The sequence below is a fragment of the Nyctibius grandis genome, chromosome 4 (genome assembly GCF_013368605.1).
Source record: "Nyctibius grandis isolate bNycGra1 chromosome 4, bNycGra1.pri, whole genome shotgun sequence".
NCBI lineage: Eukaryota > Metazoa > Chordata > Aves > Nyctibiiformes > Nyctibiidae > Nyctibius > Nyctibius grandis.
The window spans coordinates 66,430,004-66,442,892 of NC_090661.1; the positions used below are offsets into that span (position 1 = coordinate 66,430,004).

The 12,889-nt window shown below is 46.2% G+C and overlaps 1 protein-coding gene across 1 annotated transcript in view; it reads left to right on the top strand.

The window, feature by feature from the left end:
* Positions 1-12,889, top strand: part of KCNH5 (potassium voltage-gated channel subfamily H member 5) — a 157,920-nt gene that overhangs the window by 143,342 nt on the left and 1,689 nt on the right. The window lies entirely within an intron of this gene.

The following is a 12,889-nucleotide window of genomic DNA, read 5'->3' on the forward strand; positions in this document are numbered from 1 at the left end:
TCATAGAATACCAGATTGGAAGAGGCCTCGAGGATCATCTGGTCCAACCTAAGGAGAAGGAGAGATGAGTACTTGATACTCCTCATTGAGAGCACATTTGCAAGAAGGAGAGTTTGGTAGAAAAAGTCAGAGAGCAGGAGGAACCATTTCCTCACCCACCAAGCGACCTACCCAGGCTAGACTTGTTTACATGACAGAGTTGTTACGGAGTAAAGGAAGGCGCGAGTTTAAATCCCAAAGTGGATAAACGTGACCAGTGAGAGGGAACAAGGGTCCCTGTGAGACACTACTCAGTAATAGTGACACAGCGACAGTTATCCCAAAATTGCTCTCTGCTCAATTTCCCCATGTTTAATCATCTCTGTGTTGTATACAGAAAACAAATTAGACCCTTATTCAAAAAAGTATTTCAGCTCCCTGGTCCATTTTAGTCTTTGTATTGAGTTCAGTGTAAGATTTAGGGTCCTGAAAAGAATTAGGAGACTAAAGCTGGGTTTCATTGCCCCCATAGGAGAGACTGTGGCTCTTTGGATCATGGTCACAGTTCAGGCTCTTCTGAGGCCACACAAATCAATATTCCTGTCTGCAACAGACTGACCCTAAACTAGGCCAACCAGCAATAGGCCCTGGTTGAAAAATACCATAAATTCATAAATAAAGTAGCCTTGCTGGTTTATTGTTTAAAATAACTTTGTACATGGAAGGTGCCTTTTGCTGTCTTTGATAGTATTGGAGAAACAGGTCTGAATCTGGCTGTTCTGCGACACGCTAAGGCATCTACTCTTTGGTTAAAGCAAAGAAAACAGAAAATAGTGAGGGCAAAGCAGCAAAAGAAGTGATCAGCTCAATTCCAGAGTCTTGTTTAAAAAACCACAGCAAAGCTCCCCACCAAAGGTGCACAGTGCCCTTCTTCAGCGTCCATTTCCACGCAGAAACACAGAGAACAGCAGACATCAGATATAACAGCTAAGCTTGCAGCAGCAGCAAATCCATGCATTGTTTTCCCCTGAGGTACAAAGAGAAGGAGGCATCTGTAAGTGCTGAATGTATAGGCAGGAGGTGCTCAGGTCAGGGTGACTGGAAGAACAGAATTGTTCCTGGGTCAGGAGACTGAGCTGATCTCAAAAACTGCTCTTGTGGTTGGGGTAAATGTGTGCAATTGTGCAAACAGAGTAAGAAGCTTTGGCGTTTCTTTTGGCAATCTGATTCCTTAGCTCAGCACATGCTTAGTTAAATGTGTAATCACACCATTTTGAAGAATCAGTGCCCATCACTCAAGCTGAGTGCGTTGACTGATCCTTCCTTGCAAAGCAGGGTTCAATGCTACCCTTAATCAGGGTTTGACTGATGTATCAGGGTATCAGGAGAGGACTTAATGTAGCATTGTACATCCATAGTGAACTGCCCTAGATGTCTCAGTACAGCAGAGCCTTGGGCCCTTAATCTTGAGTTGAAATCCTAAGAACATCTATGTGTATTTTTTTAATGGCTGTTTTTTTAATGAACTGTCTTGATTTTGGCAATAGACCAAAACAATGGCCTCTCTCTGCATTCAGCCATGGATTGTGGTCTCTCAGTTGTAAATAGTTAGCAATGATAGAGGGATTTCCAATTAATTGCAGAAATGAGGGCAGTGTTATTATCTTCTTTTACACTGGGAGAGACGGAGACATGAAGAGACTGTGTGATTTGCACAAGATCTCCCGCTTGGCCAAAGGTCAGGCCAGCAGAATAATCCATCCTCCTGAATCCCAGTGTGGTACTGTATGTGTTGGGCCATGATGCTCTGGGGATGTGACAAATGTGACTTGGACCTCTGCCTGCTCCCCTTCTCTTTCTTCTTCGATCCAGACATGTTTTAAAGTAAAACAGGATGACTTCAGATCCATACCAAGTATGGAGTAGATGGGGCAAACTCTCAACCACTCTCTTAATATGCGTGCTTGTTCGCAAATGCAGATCAGCCTAATTGACTGTCAGCATGCACAGATGTCTCTCTGCAAGAGTAGCCGGGTGCCGTGCAAATTGATTGCAAACACCAAATGGAACCAGATTAAAATTTGACCTACAGTAACCAATTTCTAAAACACAGAGCAAGCAGTAACGAGGTGATAGAAGTTCTGGGAAATCAGTTATTAGCTGTTGTTGGGTTCTTCTGAAGGGTCTCTCCCTCCCTACATGCCCTGTTTTTTCTTTAGATGAGCAACTTGGGGGACACAGATCTTTATTAAGTCCTGATGAAAGGTTTAACCCCTTTCTTGCACATAAAATGCCATTAAATTTCCCTTAAAAGGGCTTTTTCAACATCATGGAAATAATTCTCCTTTTCTTGAAGTGACATCACTTTGTTACTTGGGTTGGAAATCTTCACATCTCTTACAAGTCAATTCTATAATTGCTTAGGAGGAAGCTACATGAATACAGTTTCTTCAAAGCAAAATTAAAGTGTGCTTGGTAGCAAGCTTTTGCTTGCATGCTACCGTGTCTGTGAAGTCAGGATCAACTGAAATTTGCAGAAAGGCTATTATTTACTGTTTCTTTCAAGCAGCCAGCAGACTAACCTGCAAAAATCTTCTTTTCCTCCAAAATCCAGCATGAAAGACTGTTTAGTGAAACATTCCTATCCCGGAGATTAACTAATTGCTCAGCAGTCAGTCATTTTCACTGCACAGCCAAGGACAGTGATTTCTTTCCCACACGCAGATGGAGCAATGGCTTAACACAAAACAGTTCCTGGGACAGGAGGATTAAGGAGAATTTACTGGAGAGCAATTAAAACAGTTGTTAGAGCAATTTGTTTTTGAGGCCTAATTTCACATCAAAGTAAAGCTATCTGACAAGTGTACAGAGCAGAAGAACAATAAAGCCATCATTTCGGGCCATCTATTCTGCATCCTCAGAGTGCAGATTAATAAAGTGAGCTAAGAGGGCATGGAGATTTACAGGAGCAAATTAGGTGAAGCAGCCTAAAAGCAGTTTGTGTTTGGAAAGAAGTGCCCTGGCGTGAGGTCTCTGTTGGCTCTCGCTTTTTGTGGCTTCAGCTCCCTTCCATTTCTGCCAGGTTTCTTGTCGAAGTCGTATTCAGCAGAGGGTTTCTGACAGTGCTTCTCCGTTGCAGAGACTCCTGCCAGTGCAGGACACTGCGGTCAGAGGCTGCTTTCATGCATGAGCCATACCGAAAAGCTGTTAACGGAAGCTGGGTCGGAGCCAGTGCTCCTTGCTGGCCCTTTGCTGGTGTTTGCTGGTCTTGCTGTCTTGATCTTCCCATCCTAGCTGTCTGCTCCTACCCCCTTGCCGTGCCCTGACCTAAGAGGAGGCATTACTCCAAACTCTCCCTTGGGGTCAAGAGCTGCAATTGCATCTTGTGGGCGATGCTGCTATCACCCTCTCTCTTTTGGAAGGACAGTAAACCTGCAATGAAACAGATTTTCAAGGCAGGGAACCAGTCCAGACACAGCGAGTCCATCCACAGTGCATGGCCACAGCTTCTTACATCTACCCCAAAGGAAGGTTTGCATTTGTACCAGCTGTTCAGGTTTCTCTGGCTCACTCAGGCTCACAGGCTGGACTTGTGTGTACTGTGTTCAGTTTTGGGCCCCCTACTACAAGAAAGACATTGAGGTGCTGGAGAGAGTCCAAAGAAAGGCAATGAAGCTGGTGAAGGGTCTGGAGAACAAGTCTTATGAGGAGAGGCTGGGGGAACTGGGGTTGTTTAGCCTGGAGAAAAGGAGACTCGGGAGACCTTGTTGTTGTATACAGGTACCTGAAGGGAGGGTGTAGCGAGGAGGGTGTTGGTCTCTTCTCCCAGGCAACAAGTGATAGGACGAGAGGAAATGGCCTCAAGTTGCGCCAGGGGAGGTTTAGATTGGATATCAGGAAAAATTTCTTCATGGAAAGGGTTATCAAGCAGTGGAACAGGCTGCCCAGGGAAGTGGTCAGGTCACCATCCCTGGAAGTATTTAAAAGACGAGTAGATGTAGTGCTTAGGGATATTGTTTAGGGATATTGTTTAATGGTTGACTTGGTAGTGTTAGATTAATGGTTGGACTCAATGATCTTAAAGGTCCTTTCCAACCAAGACGATTCTGTGATTCTGCGTGATTCTCTGACTTCCAAATGAAGGACAAATACAGATGGCCTGTGGCTCTTCTACCAGGCTGAACTGCATTTCACACCTCTGCTAGCCTGGGCTCCAGGGCTCCAGTTCCTGCCTAATTGCAAACACAAGGGCTCGTGTGAGGTAATTTCCTCTTCATTCATTTCTGTCCATTCTTTCAATAGTTTAACTTTTTACATTTAAACACATTTTAATTCATGTAAATTAAAGGGTAGCATTGTTAACATCTTAACAATTATTTAAAAAAAAAATCTAAAACCTGAAAAAATAAGATTTAAAAACTTTTTCACACACACGCACTAATAGTGAATCGTGTTCTCTCGTAACCTGTCTAGATTTAAAAATAATTTCTGTTTTGGAGCAAGCCTGTTTACCAAAGGTTACACTAAGAAATTGGACTTGACTGGCCTAGTTTTCAAAATATTAAAAAAGAGAGTCCCCAGATATGCCCTGTTTTGACAACTGAAGGCTCCTAGAGAGGGCTTGTCCTCCAGGACTGAGGGATAAAGCATCCTAGATTCACCTGAGCACATGAAAGCAATGGCTTGGGAAGGGTTTGCTGGTGATGACAGTCCATAGCAGTGCACAGTGCCAGCGGTGAGAGAGATCTGGGCAGGATCTGTCCTGCAGCTGCAACATCTGGGAGTGGGGTGAGATTTGCAATGCAAAAGGGTGTTTGTAGGGAAGAAGCCACAGACATCCCACGTGGGCTCCAATTTCCTAGGATCTGCGGGGAGACCGGCTCAGTTCCCCATCAACTGCTGGAGGGTTTTCCGGGGAGCAGGGTAAGAATAGGGGGGCTTTGCCTTCCCCGTTAGTGGTTTGTCTCATTGCTCCATGCAAACAAAAAGTCTGTTTTTTCACAAGCTTTCACTTAGAGCCGCCAGTCTGGCATGGTTTTCTGTGCAATCGTCGCTCATTCTCCCTCTGCAGCTTTTAAAATAATAGCGTTTATCTGGAAGGACTGGCTGGTCTCTGAGGCTGGATGGGGAATCCATCCCAGCCGGGAACTGGCAATACCCCAGCATGCTGTGGGGGGGAATAAAAATAGCATCAGATGAAGGGTATAATACACACACACACGCAGAGAAAAGCTTTACGGGAAGGCTTTTTACACAGTCTGTACCAAACCCTGACATTTGCACTGCTAGAGGCAGGGGTTTGGAGGCTTCTTACCCACCATCACGTGGAGGATGTCTGCATCCAAGCGACACGCAGAAAGCTCCCTGTATAGACACGGGAGACAAACAGGCACTGCAGGGTACAGCTTGTCTGACCTGGTTTAACATCTAGCTGCAGGTGAAATGACTCACAGCCTCCAAGCGCCTTTTTCTCTCCCTCCACTGTGCAGGGCTCCTGGAGGATAAGTTCAGATGCAGACACTAGCTTTGTAGGTGAACCTTGTTCTGCTCGGGAAATTGGGTGTATTTTGTAGTTTGTTCTTAGAAGCAGGGAAATAGCACGCTTGTCAGAGCACAGCATGGGGTGGGGTATCCTGTGTCTAAATCCCAGGTCTGACACAAATTTGCCTTTTCATTAGCATGAGAAAAATGGCAATTACTTTTCTACAATACACGCCGAGATATGAAAACTAATAGTATTTTTTTTTCAAACATCTTTACAAAAGTTTGCTTTATGTTGTGCAGCTTAAGCATGAATTAAGTTTTCCTTATTATTTCCAGTTGTATTTGTTGGGGTTTTTTTAACATTGTTTCTGAAGAAAATGAAGCATATGTCATTGCAGTATTTGTCTGTTTGCGATTGTATCATCAAAAATTTTAAAATCCATTTGCCAGCTTCATTCTTTAAGGTCCCTTCCAACCCAAACCATTCTATGATTATATGATTTGCTAAGCTTGTGTGAAGGTCTTGCCTTGGATCATTTCAGACCAAGGAGGCAATGGAAGGCAGCTCTCCTATTTCCAGAAAATAACCTATATAAAAGGGTGTCAAGACCAACACACCTTGTGAGGACACAGACCCTTTTTACAGGAATTAGACATTCCTGTAGGACATGGACCACATCAAATCCCTCTGGTAGGATCTGAAAGATGGTGAAGGAGCTGCTCTGCTCTCTAGTACAGGTGTGGGTCTGTGCTGTCAGATGTGTCACTGGCATGCGCCAGGTTAAAAAGAGCCCTATTTATTTCTTCAAATTTTTTAACCTGGATCATTTCACTTATCTAATTTTCAGTGCTGCTTGGGAGGGGAACGGTGTGTAGTTGTCTTCAGGGCCACAATATTGAATTAAGGCGCCTTCTAGGATGTTCCTGGATTAAATGGGAACAGAAATACAGGGATATGGACAAATACATTGGATTGTGAGTAACCAGACGCGAGGGAGATGGGGCTTGTACAAGACATTAATACAGACAAGACAGTTACCTCTGGAACAAATTTTTGAGAGGTGACCACCACCCACATCAGCCTAGCTTGTGCATTCATGGGTGTGACCTGTTGGTTACTGATTGTGACCCCAGTCCATCCTCATGGCAGGGCACCTCCTTCTGCTCTACATGCATGTATGTAGCTGTGGGGACTGGAATGTTGTGTTTGCTTTCTGTTCCAGCTTTTGGCGCTGCAGAAATGCCCAACGAGCTGAGCCAAGCCAGTTCTCCCAGGACAGGGTCTCGCCTTGCTGCAGGACTCCAGCATCCCTTGCCCATCAGCCACGTTTGTAGGATGCCTCAGCTTGGGCACCCAGAGTTTATTAGTTACTGTAAAAATCTTTACGTTGATGGCCTTGTGTGGCTTTCCCTCTCTCTCATTTGGTGCACACCCACTGTATTCATCACCATGACAACTGTGTGCCCTTTTGCTATACCGTTATATGTTTCTGTGCATTTCTGTGGTGAGCGGTGAGCGCATATTGAATGCCACTAACGGCATGGGATGTTCTAGGAACGGGACAGGATGATCTCTGGTCAAATATTGGCCACTTTTATGAATTTACTGTAGTTCTTCAAGACTTTACCGGTTCTTTAATCCATTCACGTACCTTCCTTGGAGTCACTTATTAAGGGGCCTTTGTGAACGGAGCCAGGTCACGGAGGGATGATTTTTGCAGTACTGGTACAAAAAAAAGACAGCAGACAAGGGATGCATTTCAAAGCATCTGGAAAGGCCACAGCTTTACTGATTAATTCAACAGTAGATGGGAGAACTTGTGTGCGTCTCAGCCTTGATCTGGCTCCCTGACCTCTCATTGCTGCTGCCCTCGTCTGAACTTGGCTTTGGGTTTGGTTATACAAGCTGGCACCTCAGAGGAGCTGCTCCAGCAATAATGTGCCTATTGCCAGTACCTTTGGTAAGGTCTGTCTTTGGAAGTGGTGATGGGCTGAGCCTGCAATCATGGTGAGTTTCCTCTCAGTACAGAGGGGAGGGAGAGGAGGTTGGGGTTAAGATTAAATGGAGAATCTCAAGTTGGTGTTGTCTCCTCTGTGCCTGCCTCATAGATAACCCAAATACTTCAGTTCCCAGGGCTGGCCATCAGTTAACTTCTACTTAACCTTTGACAGCTCAATAATTAACACCACTTCCACTCCCCCTCCTTCCCAAAATAAATACATTAAAAGCAAGAAAAACAGGAACCTGGTCTCATGAGAGGTTTTGTGTCACATGGGGCGGTCCTTCACAGTCCCATCCGTAAAGGAAATGAAGTCCTACCCTTAATATCTCACATTAATGAATTTAGCACTTGCCATGAGACAGGGGTATGGCTCTTTACTCCTTGAGATGTGCAATACACACAGTTAATTCAGTTTCTTCTGATTAACTCCTTTGGGGTTTGTGTCTATTCCTGGGACATACGTTTGGACAGGCCTGTGTGTAACCTCTCTGGAAAGGGTCAGGGACAACTGAGATAGCTCATCCAATTTAAGCTTTCAAAATAAGCCTCTCCCAATTTGCTGAGGAATGGCAGATTGCATGAGGTGGTTTTATGCTCTTATTTATAGAGAAAAATAGCCAGTAATAGTTATTAGACATTAATAGAATTAAGTCTCCATGTAAACAGATTTAGTCCTATTCTGGTTTAGGTTGAACCACTGTGGAAGTGGATTAAATCCAACCACATGAAAAAATTCCTAATATGGAAAAAATTGGTAATGAAAAACGACTATTGCTACTAGAATTCACGTCTCCTTTTTTTTTTCCCAGATCTTTGTCTGTATAAGAGGATCTTTCTTTTCTTCTACTTGTGTGTATTCTAACGGTATTGAGTAGTCCTGACGAAGACTAGATCCCTGCTGTGCTAGGCATAGTGCTCCCTTGATTGAGGGTGGACATCCTGAAGAGGGGACAGTCTCCATGGGGTGACACAGGGGTGAAATGGTTTCCTCGTGGTGACAGAGTAGTTCAGTGGGTGAATGAGGACCAAGACCCCGGTGTCCAAAGTGCCGTAATGAACAGGGAACTGCTGGGCAAACTCAAGTGGAAGAAGAGGGTGTACAGATCGTGGAAGGAGGGGCTGGCCACTTGGGAGGAATATAAGTCTGTTGTCAGAGGATGTAGGGAGGCAACTAGGAAAGCTAAGGCCTCCTTGGAATTAAACCTTGCAAGAGAGGTCAAGGACAACAGAAAGGGCTTCTTCAAATACATTGCAGGTAAAGCCAACACTAGAGGCAATGTAGGCCCACTGATGAATGAGGTGGGGGCCCTGGAGACAGAGGATAAAAAGAAGGCGGAGTTACTGAATGCCTTCTTTGCCTCTGTCTGTACTGTTGGAGGCTGTCCTGAGGAGCCCCAGACCCCTGCGGCCTCAGAAGAAGTCAGGATAGAGGAGGAATCTGTCTTGGTTGATGAGGGCTGGGTCAGGGACCAATTAAGCAACCTGGACGTCCATAAATCCATGGGCCCTGATGGGATGCACCCGCGGGTGCTGAGAGAGCTGGCGGAAGTCATTGCTAGGCCACTGTCCATCATCTTTGCTAAGTCGTGGGCAACGGGAGAGGTGACTGAGGACTGGAGGAAAGCGAATGTCACTCCAGTCTTCAAAAAGGGCAAGAAGGAGGACCCGGGTAACTATAGACCGGTCAGCCTCACCTCCATCCCCGGAAAGGTGATGGAACAACTTGTTCTTGGTGCTGTCTCTAGGCACATCAAGGATAGGGGGATCATTAGGGGCACTCAACATGGCTTCACCAAGGGGAAGTCATGCTTAACCAACTTGATAGCCTTTTATGAAGATGTAACCCGGTGGATAGATGATGGTAAAGCTGTGGATGTGGTCTATCTCGATTTCAGTAAAGCGTTTGACACGGTCTCCCACAGCATCCTCGCAGCTAAACTGAGGAAGTGTGGTCTGGATGATCGGGTAGTGAGGTGGATTGTGAACTGGCTGAAGGAAAGAAGCCAGAGAGTGGTGGTCAATGGGACTGAGTCCAGTTGGAGGCCTGTGTCTAGCAGAGTCCCTCAAGGGTCGGTACTGGGACCAGTTCTATTCAATATATTCATTAATGACTTGGATGAGGGATTAGAGTGCGCTGTCAGCAAGTTCGCTGATGACACAAAACTGGGAGGAGTGGCTGACACGCCAGAAGGCTGCGCAGCCATTCAGAGGGACCTGGACAGGCTGGAGAGTTGGGCGGGGAGAAATTTAATGAAATATAACAAGGGCAAGTGTAGAGTCCTGCATCTGGGTAAGAACAACCCCATGTACCAGTACAAGCTGGGGGCAGACCTGTTGGAGACCAGCGTAGGGGAAAGGGACCTGGGGGTCCTAGTGGACAACAGGATGACCATGAGCCAGCAGTGTGCCCTTGTGGCCAAGAAGGCCAATGGCATCCTCGGGTGTATTAGAAGGGGTGTGGTCAGCAGGTCGAGAGAGGTTCTCCTCCCCCTCTACTCTGCCCTGGTGAGGCCGCATCTGGAATATTGTGTCCAGTTCTGGGCCCCTCAGTTCAAGAAGGACAGGGAACTGCTAGAGAGAGTCCAGCGCAGAGCCACGAAGATGATTAAGGGAGTGGAACATCTCCCTTATGAGGAGAGGCTGAGGGAGCTGCGTCTCTTTAGCTTAGAGAAGAGGAGACTGAGGGGTGACCTCATTAATGTTTATAAATATGTAAAGGGCAAGTGTCATGAGGATGGAGCCAGGCTCTTCTCAGTGACATCCCTTGACAGGACAAGGGGCAATGGGTGCAAGCTGGAACACAGGAGGTTCCACATAAATATGAGGAAAAACTTCTTTACGGTGAGGGTGGCTGAACACTGGAACGGGCTGCCCAGAGAGGTTGTGGAGTCTCCTTCTCTGGAGACATTCAAAACCCGCCTGGACGCGTTCCTGTGTGATATGGTCTAGGCAATCCTGCCCCGGCAGGGGGATTGGACTAGATGATCTTTCGAGGTCCCTTCCAATCCCTAACATTCTGTGATTCTGTGATTCTGTGATCTCACAGTGTCAGCTGAGATATGAGGGTCTGCATGGTTATGCATTTCAGAGCAAAAAAGAAAATAGCAAACACCTGTGAACACATCCAGGTTTCACGAGAAAGCCAAGGGGAGGGTGGGCACAGGGCTGTGCATCAGCCCACCTTTGTTCCCTTGGAAATATGGCTCCACCAAGGTAGATCAGTCATGAATTCTTGACTCCCAGCTAACCCCTGGATTTCTGAGTCCCTGGGCATTTTCTGCACTAATTCAGAGTGCAGGAGGCTTGCTTCTTCAAAGGAGCTGCCAATAATTGTTCCAGGGTGTAGCACTTTCTGTCTCAAGCAGAGAAAGAGGAAAGGATTTATTGAAGAGCTCTACCAGGCTCCTGCCTGTGTCCTGCAAGAGTCTGAAGGAACATCTCCTCCTGGGGAGGTGACAGCAGGGCTTTGGGAGTCTGTCTTCTCCACTGCATGGGCTCAAAGTAAGGAGAAAGCCCATGGCTGTGAATGGTTACTGGGTCCTTGGGCTCACTTGGCTGGAGCAGGTTTGCACTGCAAATCTGATGGCGTTCATCACCGTGGCCACCCATCCCTGCAGCAGGGACACATTCAGCTTTCCCCAGAGTGTTGGCCCTGTGCTGAGGCACAGCAGCACTCGGGCTCAGACCCCTGTGCTGCTGGGCTTGGCTCATCCGAGTGACATCTGGCCAAGTTGTTCTGGGGCAAAAACCCCCTGTAGTGATTTCCTGGCTTTCAGAAGTGCTCACTCCAGGAGAATGAGGGACAGGTGGTGTCAAATTAACAAAGTCTTGACTTTTCTTCCACAGAAGGCAGCAGCAGCAGTCACAGGTAATTATATTCTGTGCAGGGAGATAACCTCTGGCTGGAGAAGTTTTGAACTGAGAGAAGAAAAGGAAGAAATGAAAGAACAAGAGTAGGCTGGTGGAAGAAAAGGGAGATGAGGGTAGTTTTCAGTGAAGCACAAGTGTTTGGAGAGGAAATAAAAAGTTGGTCCTGTGGTCTTTGTTGTTATCACTCTGGTCTTTATAAACAGCTGGCGAGACAGAAGTTATCAAAGTTACCTCGTGCCTCTCCCGACCGCGCGTTCACCGCTGCACTGGACACGGGAGCACTGCAAGCCCCTGCCAGGCTGCAGGCAGCTGCCTGCCTTGTAGCATCCCTGTCTGCCTTGCAGCATCCCCGGCTGCCTCCAGCCAGGGTCTGCCAGGGTGAAACTGGCTGGAGGAGAGGAGGGTGCTCAAGCTGTGAAACAGGGTCATGGCCACAGAGCAGGGAACGATCGGGTAGAGGACGTTTTCCTCACCCCAGATGTTTTCAGGGACCCAGCCACTCTTTCCTGACACAGCACAGGGCAGAGCAGCACAGACAGATGGAAAGATCAGTGCAGGAACTGGCCATCTTCTCTGAGACACATCCTGGGGACGCATTCTTGCAGCTGGTTGCTTTCAGCATTGTGTCATCTGCCAGAGGTGCCACCCTGCCCTCCAGGGAAAGAAAGGCACAGACAAAACAACACAACCCACCTTCCAAATCTTCGTTTAGAGAGCATGGCTTCAATGAAATGTAATTACTCAATTTTGAATCAAGGGCAACTTCTCTTGCATTTATTTGCTGTCCCCAGTGGCTTGTCCAAGAGAGAGAGAGTTGCTCCATGAGGGTAGGTGCTAATGAAGGGGAGCTTCCAAATGAGTGTATGTGTCGCTGCATCTAGGTCAGAGGAGTCAGATGAAAGTATCATCTTCCATGTTTCTCTCTTTTTTTTTTTTTGAACTGGGCTTCTAATAAACATTTTAACTTTCCAAATTATTAGAAGCAGCTGCATCTATCAGCAGCACACAAGGATATATTTACTGCATTTGAAAGCTCTCTTACGAAGCTTTGAAGTCCAGCTCATCCCAGATTCATGCAGGGAAGGAGCTGTAGCCATCGTGGCACTCCTCTGCCGACTTCTGAAAATGTGAGACTTGAAAGCAACTATTTCTTTGCAAATACAGACAGGCATGAGAAGCCTTTTTATAAAAAGTAAATAGATACTGAAATATGGATACTCAAACAGATACTTCAAAACCTACATGTGACTGTCACAGAATTTTGTTTGTGTATTGCAGGGGCTTTCTTTTCTTACCAACACTATTCCTGCACAGTCCATATTTGCATTTAATCACGTGCTGCTTTTCAATTTAGTATCGTCATCCAGAGAACCAGAGTTTCCCTATCCTGCCTCAGTCCCACATTCAAGAAAACTGGATGAACTTAAAAAAAAATTTATTTCATATGAGTAACATGCATAAAATCAACAAAAAGGTTTTTACTCTGTGGAACCTTCCACAGCTTGAGGCTCAGATTCCTTTTTCTATACAGGCCTGAGAGATGCTTCAGGGTG